The sequence below is a fragment of the Rhipicephalus microplus genome, chromosome 5, assembly GCF_043290135.1.
Source record: "Rhipicephalus microplus isolate Deutch F79 chromosome 5, USDA_Rmic, whole genome shotgun sequence".
In the NCBI taxonomy this organism is placed as follows: domain Eukaryota; kingdom Metazoa; phylum Arthropoda; class Arachnida; order Ixodida; family Ixodidae; genus Rhipicephalus; species Rhipicephalus microplus.
This window is the reverse complement of record NC_134704.1, coordinates 129,905,363-129,918,177: the sequence shown is the minus strand read 5'-3', so window position 1 is coordinate 129,918,177 and position 12,815 is coordinate 129,905,363.

The following is a 12,815-nucleotide window of genomic DNA, read 5'->3' as shown; positions in this document are numbered from 1 at the left end:
GGCACGAAGTTCATCCTGCGCATTACATGTCATATTATATGCCACATATGTTACCCAAAATTTATGAAAATTGTTACATGCAAGCTTGGGTTGTCGAAATGCCGTTCGCACCTTTCGTAGATGCGAACCACGTCTGCACATGAAAGGTGAAACCAAAAAGCAAGGAGTAGGCAACAGGAGAGAACGGAATCACTCCTCTGCCAGGTGTGAAAATGATTTGCACCAATATATATCTGAATCAGTTATACTTGCGCCCTTACAGCTGGAACAAAAGTGGCGCATAGTGATTTTACCCAAACCATCTTGTTTACTACCCGCCAGGGTGATCCACTGGTTATGGTGCTTCATTGCTGACCCGTAGGTCGTGGAATCAAATCCGTGTCGTATTTTCGATGTAGCCGAAAATGTTCGAGCCCCGTGCACTTAAATATAGGCGTGCGTTAAAGACCGAAAGTAGTGAAATTTCCCGAGCGCCCCGCTACTGCATCTCTCATACTCATATTGTTGTTCTTGTAATCGTCTCATAATCACCTTTTCACCTACAGAAGATCACAGTGTCTATAATGAAGATCAGTTTTTTCTGTTTAATTCACTTTGTGCTTGCACTGACAACTCCGCCCTTTAAGCGGTTGACTGACTTTTGACAGCTTTTACAAAACTTGTCGAGTATAGAGCAGCGGTCTTGTGGTTGTCACACTCGTTGTGGCTTCTGAAATTTTCCAGCGCGTTTTTCAAATGTGTGAACGGAGAGAGGACCAAGTTTGCAACAAAAACTTGGCCAGTTCCCTTGCCTGAACTATCTTTTCCAAAAGGCACACATGTCTTGCTCCCTCCTGATAATTGAGATACCCCAACAGCCAGGAAATCATTTCTTGTCAGTGAGGTTGGAACTTTAGTTTTCGCTTACTGAGGAAAAGCTGTATTTAGGGAGATAATTTGGGAGACGATTTAGACGCCAACCAAAAGTTTTGAAGAAACCCGACGTTTCGGAACCGACTTGGTTCCTTCCTCAGGGGTGACTGCGGAGGCTACGTAGCAGCGTCGTCTTCAAAGCACTCGTGGGATGGCTAATGCCCCCCCCCCCCCCTCTCTCTCTCTCGTTTTGCCATGGAGCGCAGTCCATGTGAATACACTGGGGGAAGGGTTCCGAGAGAGTGGTTGATGTTATGGGCTGTCCTCTGTATGTGCCACGACTCCAGTAACAACCTTCTCCTCCAGCTCGGCTCGCTTTCAAGGATGACCGTCGCCTCGAAATTTATTTTGTGATCCCGCGAGTGCTTTGAAGACGACGCTGCTACATAGCCTCCGCAGTCACCCCTGAGGCAGGAACCAGGTCGGTTCCGAAACGTCGGGTTTCTTCAAAACTTTTGCTTGGCGTCTAAATCATCTCCCAGTTTCATGTTCAACCAGTCAGACTTCCGGCGAATGTTTACTTTCAAGCTGTATTTAGCACCTGGTTTCCATGTCATCATTAGCAAACGTCCCCTCGTCTAATCCCGCAACTTCTGGCGTCTTGGCTCGTTAAACACTTAAATACCAATGTCATCGTCAGCAATCGTAGTTTACGTGCATGTATCGTGCTCCGATCGTTTTTGAGGAGATCTTTTGGAACACGAGTCGTATTCAAACAGTGCAGAACTGCAGCTGAGAACTCGGCTGCTGTGGCTTGTTCGCCAGTTGTCGAGTCTGCACTGGGAGCAGCGACACCTTTCGAGAATTAATCAGAAAGCGTTCCCTTACGGCATTTCGGTGCGGCCATCGAGTCTCATAGAAGGCCGCTTATTGACAGAACACTAACGGTCCAGCAATATGTGTGGGCAGCGCATTTCAAGGGGGTGAATTCACATTGCTAGGAAGAAAAGCACTCAGCAAACTTGGGGAAGTGACACTGTATGCGAGGAATGAGAACTTTAGCGAAGATACACGTCAACTGGTAAAGTTCCACCTTAAGCACTAGCGCTCGTTTCTCTTCTGGCGGAAAGATTCGCGAGTATACATTTCCTCCGCTTCCCTTCAGGTGCCGGTAAGGTGGCGCTCACCGAGTATCCAACCCTGCACGCGAAACGTCTTGCGCTTCTGATTTCGCCCCTACGGAAAACTGGTAGCTTCTGTTGTGCTGTGATCCCATAAAACAAATGTGAATGAACGCGAAGCAAATGATACCAGCAGTGAAATTTCAGTAACTCACATCAGAATGCCCAATACCGACAACCGACAGACACAGCACAACGTAAGTAAACTCTTGTTGCATGCGCTTGAAGTTCCCGTCGAAGCTCACGCGTTTGAGAAATTGATTATGGTGAACTATGCTCTAAACAAAACTGGAATTCATTCCTTGATCACTAGTGAACCGATCACTCGAGATTTTTTGTGTTACGAGGCTGCTCCTGTTCGTGCCAGCGCAAGTGCTGCAAACATGAAAGCACGTACTAGCTAGAACAGTGTATGCATGGGATGTCGATGCTGCATGGTAAATATTCTGTACAGTTTTGAATCTGTTGGCGTAAAGAGAAATGACGGGTGCGCGCTTTCAAAGAAAGGAAGACACCTTGCCACAACCCTATCATTTCAGGGATCAAAGCGACGAAATCTACGAAAAAAAAAAGCGAGAACATTACGCGTTTTTGTGCATATTTTAGTTTTCTAGTGAATATACGCAGCGAACAAGCTATTTCTATGAGAGTAAGTATAGTCTGGTCCCAGCTGCATTTTCGATTGACACCACGTGAACATTAATCAACAATGAATACCTTGCCCTCGCAGATTGCACGCTAAATTTGAGTACTTCATTGCTATCGAAAGTCACAGAGCAATTGTAGTGTCAACCAAGGTTGTGAGAAAGTCTGCCTGAGAAAGAACGCCTGCGAAATCGTGTTGCCAACGTGCAGCATAACTTAAAAAAAAAGTGACATTGCGTATCACAAACCTGCTTGAATGCCGCAGTAAAGTAAAAAAAAAATGTAGACTAAAAGTTATCACTGCGTTAGGGCTGCTTGACATATGGAGCTGAACATAACGATCATTCCTTTAGGCACACAGTCACTCTCATTCAACATTGTAAGCGGAGCCGTCTTTGACTTGTGAAATTCACTTCGCCCTGACGAGGACTACCCCATCTACGCTTAACAAAAATTAACGACTAACGATGTCTTTCCCGATCGGGCAGGTCGTCGCCGTGATGCGTCTTGAAGACTAGTCCTTTCAATGGTGTGAAGAGAGGCCGTTGCTGCAAACAAGCGCTGTACTTGTTGTTTACTGCATTTTACTGCGATTACTTTACTTTTACTTACTCTCTTCAAAAGAATATGCATGGGGAGGGGAAAGTCCCATAACTCATATACATGTACACAATCTGCTCAAACTACCACCAATAGTCACGTCACAGAGGAAAACTGATGCCTGCGCTCCCCTCTCCTAAGTAGGGTCGGTGTGAACCCCCCTTCCCCCTCCCGAAAATAATCTTTGGCTACGCCCAGAAAATTTCTGGTACGAACAGGCCACCGCAATACGACTGTTGTTGTCATCGTCTCACCTTGGCTATTGCCTATGGTGCGCAAATATTCGATTCGCTACTCGAATCCAATGGGGCATACTTGAAATACAGCATATTTTTCAAATAGTTTCCGAATAGTCATCAACGGCAAAGAATATTTGAAAAAAATGAGACGTGAGAACAACGAGAGGTAACTTTTCTTTAATTTCGCCATTGAATTACCCAGATTCACGCATCCTCTCTACTTATGGTCCTTTAAAAGGCATATTTATCACAGTTTAAAAATGTTTTGGTATAACTCCAGTGTCGCCAAAACAACTGTCAGCAATCCACTATCTTCGCTAAGAAATTCATTAGGATGATTAACTCGTGGAAGTTGCTTGATATTTAAGTAACAGTTTTGTTTGAAGCGTGCTATTATGATATAGTACGGCCTTGAATACTATAGTCCCTGCCCATTGCAAAATACTATATTTACTCGCATATTAGACGCACTTCTTTTTTTTCAGAAAATCCGGCTCCAAGTTGGGGGCGCGGCAATTACGCGAGGTTAAATTCTCGAAAATGTTTTCGACTTGGTTCTCGCACTTTAAATCTGCACATTTGTCAAGTAAAAGGCGACTTTATCTTTTACCAATTAATTGAGCGTAAAACAAACATACCTACGTACCTTTTATTGAACAAGCGAGAGCCGTCAACTGCACACACACGCGTAAAATTTATTTACACAAAAGTCATAGGTGTTCCCCCTTTTCCCTATTCGGAGTCCAAGTCGGAGAGCACACATTCATTATTACCGAGCGGGAATTCGTTTTCGGTGTCCGAATCATCCACACCCCACAGCATGTCATCCTCACTCGCATCCAGTGCGTTCGGCATACTCATCTTCTTGAAGCTTTTCCTGACGACTTCGTCGATCGCCTGCCTCACTTCAACAATCCAAGCGCACAGCATTTTCACAGGCGGCCTCTAAATCTTACCACCTGAAGTCAGCTGGTGTTGTCCTCCAGCCATCCAGGTGGTGTACAGCCTTCCAATATTGTCCTTGAAAAGCTTATTCAAGGAGACGTCCAAAAGCTGCAGTATCGATGTGAGGCCGCCCGGAACAACGCCTCCTATATTTCCCGTGCCTGCCGAATTATCGGCGGTCACTTGGGAAGCGGCGGTCGTCGGAACTACGGTGGTGGCGCCACTCAAGTAGGGGTGTCTTCAAATAAGTTTTTACGTTTTTTGTAGGTTATATGCAAAAAAACCTAAAAATTTTCTAAGGCGTAAACCTAAGTATAATTAACCCTACGTAAGTGACGCCGTCATTCAGCAAGCAACTTTTTCAATACAATGCATCCTCTAAAATTAGTAGCAAACACTAAAATTGCCGATCTCAAAGGCCGAGTACAAAGTAGGCAGCGCCGTACCCCTACGTAGGCAGCGCCGCCATAGATGACCGGCGTTTCGCGCTCATCCGGCAGGCACGGGATATCTAGGAGGCGTTGGCCCGGAATCACTGCCAGATTGATATTTGGGCTTTAACGTTCCAAAACCGCCATACATATGATTATGAGAGACGCCGTAGTGGAGCGCTCCGGAAGTTTCGACCACTTGGGGTTCTTTAACGTGCACCCAAATCTGAGCACACGGGCCTACAACATTTCCGCCTCCATCGGCGGAAATGTTGTAGTAATAATCCTTTTTTTTTCCCTGCCGCCGCCGGGATACGATCCCGCGACCTGCGAGTCAGCAGCCGAGTACCTTAGCGACAAGAGGAATCACTGCCAGATCTGTGTGCAGCTCCATTAGCTCATCTTGTACGCGGTCTACTAGGTGGCCCCGAGAACTGTCCAGGACAAGCATGACCGCGAACAACAGACCACCCGACCGCCTACCCCCGACTATTTTCACGCAATTCACCATGAGTTCCGCGCAGATCCAGACTTTGTCCTGGACTCTGACGTAGATGCCTTGAGGAAAATTTGCCTTCGGGAGCGTCTTACATTTAAAAATAACGTACGGCGGTAGCTTGAGCCCATCCACTGTCACCGCCAGCATTACGGTGCATCATTGTTTATCAGCGCCAGACGTTCTGGCGATGACGCTCGGTGCACTTTTCTCCTCCACTGTCGTGTTCCGCGGCATATCAATGCAAAGGGGGGTCTGATCCGCGTTGCCGATCTGGAACAAAATGAAGTCTTTCTGCTGTCGGAGCTTTCCAACGAAACGGTGGAAGTCCACCACTTTGTCCTCATATGCTGCGGGGAAGTGCTGGCACAAGTGAAGGCATGGCCTACGCAGTGCGAGGCCTTGGCGCCACATGAAACCAGTTGACCATCCGGAGCTGGCATTAAACTCTTTTGCTCGGCGCTCGTGTTATTCTGCGCACCACAGACGGCACAATATTCAATGACGCAGCACAGCCATCTTGTCGTAGCACCCGTATATGCCAAAACAGTTGCTCTTCGATGTTCGGATCCCTGCCGGTTTCGGCACGGCGGAAAGCCCGTCGTGTGTTCTTCGTCGCCTCAAGTTTTTCTTCTTGATTCCTCCAGTACCAAATACCGGTTTCTCCAACACCGAAATGCCTGCTTGCAGCCCAGTTGCCGTGCTTCAGCTTAAAGGGGTCATGACAACTAATTTTCGACCATAATTTATGTTGTGTGGGTTGGTCCTTGTACGTTCCCAAACAAGCTGGCGAAATTTCAGCACATTCGGTCGTGCCGGTAATTTATAATCAAATATTTTTATAAACGAGCGAACGGCTTAATAATCAGCAACACTGGTGCGCTCACTATCCGTGACATAACGAACTGATTGTTCCGCGAGCTTCTGGATGGTGTGCAGTACAGTGGGCAATCGTTTCATGGTCAGCTGTGCTCGCAATCGAGTTGTTTCAACGTTATTCAACGTGCTACTGGAACTGAATGACTCGCAGAGGTTGAAGCAATGCCACCACGTCACCCATGCTGCGCCGTGGGGTGACAGAGTTTACAGAGCAGGGAGAGTACTGTGTCATTCTTCAAGTTCCCTAAAAAGCCCGCCAAACTCAAGGCGTGGGAGATAAACGTGCGCAGCAAGGACTGGTGCACAAGTGTCGCATCTGTTTTGTGCTCAGCGCACTTCACGGCAGACAGCTACAATGATGACCGGCGTCTTCTCGGCGAGCTCGGTATACCAGTGAAATATCCGAGGCTGCGGCCGGACGCTGTGCCGACCGTGTGCTAGTGAATGCAGCATCTTCTAATCGTTACTTGTCAACCTGGCACGCTTGAAATAAAGCTACATACCATTGGGGAAGGTTGTCTGCAACGTCTGCCACAACACCGAGGTCTTCGGCATCTGAGTTCGCCCTGTCTTCGACGCTTTCTTCGTCGCTCGAGCTGGTGGCAATGGGGTCGAGATCAAAATGCGCAGCGTACACGACGTCGTCACCGCTTCTGCTGCTCGATGAATCATTGCCTGAATAGTGAGCTGATGATGGTGCCGACGCCATGGCAATGGTACCAGTACCATTTTGCAACACTTGCGACATGTGCGGACCACGCAGGAAGCAACACTCACAACACAGCGAGCACACTAACCGGGTGCCAAAGGTGCCGTTTGGTAGTAGACGGCACTGCTCCCGTCGGTTTGTGACGTCACGCACGCCACGGCAAAATGGCAGTCGCCTGCGGTGGGAGGAGTCACTCCCTAGTGGAGGTCAGTGGGAGGAGTTTACAGCTGAAGACTTCTACAGCTTATTTTGGACTGAAATAATCTTCCACAATCCAGTTTTCACACGTGTAACAAGCATATTCGACCCTATATCTTCGTTTTTCGCCGAAAACCGCAAATTGTTGTATGACCATGTCATGACCCTCATTAAATCCAGCTGTGTAGTTTGCGTACTTCCCCATGGTGGAACCAGAGTTGAATACACGACCACAACATACGCACACCACTTGCAAAATGCTTGCAAAATGGCATTTTTCTTTTTTTCTCATGACAGTGATGGCGATCGAGCCCCCGGCGTTGTGCACGTGACTATAGTGCATTTTTACTAGGCACTAAAACGTGACCTCCAAGGAGTGCGGCGATTTAGGGGGTATCAGTAATTGATGGAACAGCCGTTTTTTTTTTTCGCTCATGGACGCTTTTATTTAGGTTTTATTTTGACAAACACGTTGTTTAGGTCATTGCACTTCAAATTTTTTTATTTGCTCATCGATGCGCCTTCTTTTTTTTTTCTTCATGGTACGGGGACCGCGTTCCAACTGTACCGCTGGGGGGTAAAATCGTTTCTGATCACGACCAAGTTAGGGGTGCGCCTATTATGTCGGAATTAAAAAAATCGAATTTTCCGCGACCAAACTAGGGCTGCGCACGTTATGCAAGTGCGCTGATTATGCAAGTGAATACGGTATCTTGTAGGCTATATTTGCTGCTCAGCTTAAATTTTTATAGTACTTTTTGTTCAATAAAAGCAATCTTAATGTTCTTTTGTTAAAGGTTGTGAATATTTGTTAATAAAATGTTATGGTATTCGTGGGCTGTTTGAAATTTGTCATTTTACAAGTATAGGCCTGTGTTGGACGTTGCTGTCCTATAAATTGAAACTATTTAAATAGCATTCGCTTTGTATTTGTGTTCCATTCGGTGTCATCACAATTCGATTTGTGTTCCCGTCAGTTTAAAATTCACCATTTGTACAGCTGCACTCGTACCAGATACATAGAATATTGGCTAGGTGCTCATAGGTATTCCATTAGGCTCTACTGCATAATAGTCTTATATGATATAGTTCAATATTATAATCATAAGATTAACAATGAAATAGTTAAAGCTGGTAGACTATAGCATGTTATTATTTTACAATCAATACTAACTTTATGGCAGAGATCTGAATTATATCAGCAGCACACTAACTCTTGTTCTTTGGCATAGATAACTACTTTGCTAAGTTACTGTCAATTAATGAGCCATCATTGAATTTGGCCTTGAAATCAACCAGACTAATGAACAGAGCTCCATTAATTGTTGTTCAACATTACCAGGTTTAATAGGCCTCTTTTATACAGTGGATTGCATGATGACGTCCTCAAAATTAGCAGCAAACAGAGCAGGCACTCAACAAGTTGTGTCAACGAGAATTATTATTAAGCAAAAACTATAACATTGCATGAATATAACAGCAATTCATAATTAAAAAAAAATTGGCAGATTCCACATACAGTTGGAATCGATGATATGTGAAGCACGAATGAGGAAGGTTGACATGTCACCTTAAGATAAACACCAACGCTAGGAGGAGCATAGATCTAGTACACGGTAAACACAAGTAGGAATGTTATACGCACTCAGGTATTTGGATAAGATGCAAGTATGTTGTTTATAGTCCCGTTACGATGGCACCACTACCATTTGCAATACCAGCCCCAGCAGTGGTAGGCATGTAAATTATGCCGTACATGACTTACATGTCATGATTATCAATTTCGTGCCTCGCATTTGTGTTCGACCTCTATTCACATCACGTAATACCCAATTTGGTGTATGTTAAGCTAGCGAAATAGCCGCAAGCACAATATGAGCGTAGCATGTGGTCATGTTTTACATTACACCCATACCATGATTATCATCTTTGGATGCATCACTTATTTTTGTTGTTCATTTATGTCGTGAAACACTAAATTTGGTAAATGAGAAGCTAGCCAAACGGCTGCGAGTGCACTATGAGTGTAAAATGTAGCCTTGTTTTACATGACATGCATATTATGTATATCACGTTTCTGTAGTGATATACTTAAGTCGTCCATTCACGTTACGTAATACCAAACTTGGTTCATATAAAGCTAGTGAAACGACCGCGAGCAGGTAATGAGCGTAGCATGTAGTCATATTCTTCAAGACACACATATCATGATCATCATTAGGGACAGGATTATAGGCAAATGCCTATTTTGTTCCTTGCATTCCTAGGGTGCTATTTCGATATATGAGCATAAATTAGAGGTTAAGAATAACTTTTAATGTGTTTTTATGTTGCCTATAAATGCCTATTTTAGGTGTTTGTGCATAATGAAATGCCTATAAGTGCCTATAAATACTTATTTTCTAAATCAGTGCCTATATGAGCACTATTAAAAACCATACTTCGTTTTTGAGCACCGTTTCAAACTATTATTGATGAAGAAGAAGGCATCATTAATATTTCCAAACACTATGAAGTTCATCTAGTTCTATAAACTTCCATAAAACAACCGCTAACCGCAGTGAAACTGCACTCGCTGGCCACTATGCACGAGTGATTGGAGGAAGAGCATGAGGAGTTCAAAAGACGCTATTTCTGCAGTCCTAACTGGAAGCAGCATCTGCAGGGGAATCATGATAGAAAATGAAAGATGGGAATAATAGAGCATCTATGGCCGAGGCCGTCTTCTACAGACAGCTGTCCAGTCACGGTCCTGAAGAAGAACAGCGGGTCCTTCTGTGCAGCCGTGGGTGGGTGGAGAATGAAATAAAAACCATGAAGGGCCACTCATAGAATGCTGATGTTGATTCAGTGGTGGCGAAGGCCCCCGAATCATTATACTTTATACAGCGAAGCCTGACACAGGCGCCCGCATGTTTGCAATCAAAGGTGCATTCAGCATACATTCACCCTATGCCTGAATACGCTTGTGCCGCATGAGATCCCTTGGCATATGTCTTTAAATGAGAAACATGAAAAAATACCAGAAAGGGCTACAAGGTTTGTCCTAAGCCATTACTCAGAAATGACAGCTATACCAGTATGAAAAATGAACTACAATGGGAAGTGCTATCATCGCGTCGAATTAGGCTGTGGTTAAAGCTCCTATGTCTAGCATTTCGTGGTAAAACCGACATTCAAAAATGATTGTACCTCAACAGTTCTCTTCGCGCAATGGTATAATTGTTTCAAGATTTTAAAATGTCGTATCAGATCTAATTTTTATATTAATTTGTTTGTTGTCAGTTTTATGACTGAATGAAATGGCATATAAAAAAACCGAGTGTGCTGTATCAAGGAAGGCATGTTTTCTTTGACATTTTAACCCATCTGCTGCAGCGCCTTCAGGTAAAAAATGTTATGCGTATGCGGCTTTTGTTTTGTTTGTAATTTACTTCTTTAAGCACCCCTCTCTAGCTGACATGTTATACAACTACAAGTTGTAGTTAGACACTAAAAGTTCTTGTGTGCCCAATGAAAAGCATTCTATCCCGGTGATTTTTCAAACTGGTTTGCTACGAACCACCAAACCATGATGCGAAGAGGCTAGCTTGAATCCTTTGCTTCTCGTCCCATGTAGCCATCGCGAGCCTAATTCCTTCCCCACTCTCTTTGGTATCAGGGCTCGAGGATCCCAAGATCCATACGCACCAAGAACATCATGCGTAAGCACATCATGCGTGCATGACGTTCCCCGGCCCACTTGTGCGTGTACAACTTCGATGTGTCATTTCGTCATTCTCTGTGGTGTATTACCCGTTTCTGTGGGATGAATCAGTTAGTGCACGTACTAGTGAAGAGGCTGGCATGGATCATGTATCGTAACTGCGATACACGACGCCAATCTTCTGAAACTGCAGCCAAAGACAATGCACCAAACATAAGCTAAGCGTTGTCATGGGTTGGCGAAGGCAAGATGCAGGAACAACAACAAGACGAATTCAAGTGAAATGGGGCAGTAGCATTAGTAAATAAGAGTACAAGTAGTAATGGTAGTATCTGCGGTTTTATGTGGAAAAAACAAGTTATGACTACAAGGGATAATGTAGTAGAGGTCTCTGGAAATTTTGATCATCTGGTGTTCTTTAACTTGCACTGACATCGCGCAGTACGCGGATATCTACCTTTTCGCCTCCATCCCCGCGACCGCCGCAGCTGGAATAAAACCCGTGACATTCGCGTCAGCAGCTGAGCACCCTAGCAACTGGTCTACCTAGGTAGACGCGAAACGAAGGGTGGATTAGTGTAAAGCATCCCGCTGTCATTCAAAACAAAAATAAAAATAATAAGAAACTGACCTTCTGTTTGCATATTGTTACGCAGCAAAGGACGACGCAGTTGTCTATAAGGAAAACAAGTTTATTGGAGCAAACTTGTGCTCCCCTAACAACTGAAAGAATACACAGGCGGCAAAGCAGCGGTCGGCAAAACGACGTGCACGCTAGTGAGCATCGGCGATCGAATGTCGCGGCATCGGCTGTGCGGGAATTTATATCCCTCGGCGCGAGGGTGTCTCGAATAGTCGAATTGTATCGAGAATGCTGTGATAGCGTTTGTTCGAAACGCTGTTTGTTCGGAACGCTCGAAACGCTGTTCGATAGCGTTTGTTCGAAAAGCTATGATAGCGTTTGTTCGAAACGCTGTGAAAACAGTGATAGCACAGGCCGGCGCAGCCAGGCCGAAAAACAAAACACAAATAAACAAACCCAATGCATGGTTCGCGGCAATATTTTATTATTTTCCTCGACTTTCATTCATTGTACTTTTTTGAAAGGGGAGCGTGAAGATGCAGAGAAAAGACATAGAGAAAGAGCACTGCCTTGTTTTCCCCTTTGCCTTCGGGTTTTCCTTTCAAAATGATGATACGCAGCTAGCCCAAAGTACAGTATTCCTCATTCATGCTTCATAACAGAACACAAAAATTACACAAGCCAACTAGATTATTTCACCTAAAATGCTCTTAAAGAGGTACCATTTGAAATACAGGATATAATAAAAAGACTGGACATTTTTTGTCTCTTTTTTATATATAGCCAGAATTTAACCAATATATGATGAACAGTGTACAGTGAGTGACATCAAAGCGCCAATGTCAATGTAAAGGAGTGAAGTAAAAGCAGGACCATTCCCTGCTGTATGTCACTCCCTCCATCTTGGGGCGCACGCTTGGGAGAAAGACAAGTGACATTCAGTAGAAATTTGGCATCTTTACGCGACACGTAGCACTCCAAATCTTCACAGGCATGATTCTAAGTTCCCAGTGCATCTATGACGCTAGTCAGCTCGAAATGCCCAAAGCTAGTGAGGAGTTCTCTTAGGTGTTCACCGACGGGAGAGAAATTGCGCGATTAGACCTGGCATCCCTTCCTTCTGGGGTACCACTGGTCTGGTTATTTGCTCCTTTGCTGCCCTTCACAGCCACGATGGAACGAGACGGACCAAGAGAGTGCTGATTGGGCGATGGACACTTGACTCACAATGTTTGACAATAAAACGACAGTTCGTAATCTGCGAATCGCGTGGCAAATGCATGCTTATGGTAAACCGCATCATTTCTTGCCTTTTTGTCATAGATACAAGTCACCAACATCTTTGTTTTAA